The sequence below is a fragment of the Triticum dicoccoides genome, chromosome 7B (assembly GCF_002162155.2).
Source record: "Triticum dicoccoides isolate Atlit2015 ecotype Zavitan chromosome 7B, WEW_v2.0, whole genome shotgun sequence".
In the NCBI taxonomy this organism is placed as follows: Eukaryota; Viridiplantae; Streptophyta; class Magnoliopsida; order Poales; family Poaceae; genus Triticum; species Triticum dicoccoides.
Genome location: NC_041393.1, coordinates 69342155 through 69343591, shown reverse-complemented (window position 1 = coordinate 69343591; position 1437 = coordinate 69342155).

Here is a 1437-nt window from a genome sequence, read left to right as displayed (position 1 = left end):
AGACGCCGTCGTAGAGGTACGATTAAAAACCTGCTCCGTGATTATCGTCTTTTAAATATAATAATGTCCTTGGTTCCTGGCAGAAAAAACGCTCGCTGGATAGTGTCCGGAGAGCCTGCCGGCCACGCCTCCACCAGCCGGACTCTAGAGCCGGACTGAGGGGCAGAGGCTAACATGGGGACAACGCCAGATGGTCCTCCTACAGAGGATGCGTATAGACTGTTTGCTACGAATTCCGAAGTGGAGAGTGCCAAGAATCACAGGCATCGCCCGGCCGTACTCCGCGATCCTAGTTTCTCCGAAGAGGCGTTCAATGCCTTCAACTCAGGAGACGCGTACATCCGAGCCGTTCAAGATGGACTTGCCAGAGCCACGGACCAGTATGTAAAGGATATTCGGGTAAGAAGATCTGATAATTATTTATATCAGTAGCCCTTGAGACTTGAAACAATTGGCACAACTGATTTAAGGATCATTTTATGCATAGGTTCTTACGGAGAAAAATACCGAGTTGTCTAAAGAGCTGGAGGAGTGCAAAGCCAAGCTACGGGCCGCAGTTGCCGGAATGGAGGAGTCCAAGAAGACCCCGTCTGGTAATACTTGTCCTAATCAAAAAAGGAATGTAATGACATGTACCAGCTAGTATTTGGCATGCATGCAAATCTAACAATAGATGTTGCAGACAATCCTGGAGGCAATCCGGAGATCGTATTGGTGGAAGAGCAACATGCTCAACGAGAGCGAGAGGCTGGAGAGAGCGTGCTTACACGGGATATTCGAGAGAATAATGATCTCAAGGACGCCAAGACCCGGTTGGACATTGAATTAAAAGATGTTCAGGGCCAGCTTGCAGACTCCGTGAAGGAGAATAAGAGGCTTCGACGCGGCATTTTTAGTAAGTGTTCGAACAAACCTTTATATAGTTCGGCGAAGAAATAGGCTAACAGAGTTATGTCTGTAGGTATGCTGACTGGTCGTCCCGAAGAGGACACTACTGGAATCAGCTACTTTGCCATCTGCCAGCTCTTTGCCGTCAGCTAGCGGACGGCAAAGAAGCTCTTTGCCATCAGCTACCCGAAAGCAGACGGCAAAGAACTGGCTGATGGCAAAGAAAGCCTTTTCCATCAGCCTGTTCTTTGCCATCCGCTAGCTGACGGCAAAGAATCTTTGCCGTCCGCTAGCAGACGGCAAAGAGGGAGGGGGGCCCCACTGAGGAGCTGTTTAAAAAATACTTAACGTCCCACCAGACGACAAAGAGCAAAAAAGCGGACGGCAAAGAGGGCGGACGGCAAACATTCGACAAAAATAACGGTGCGCCCCACCCCGCCCTCTTTCTCTGTTTCTCTCCTGCTCCCACACGCGCGCCGCCGCCCCCAGCACTCGCCGCCGCCCGGTCGCCCCACCGCCCCGCCGCCCCACCGGCCCCCCACCCCGTCG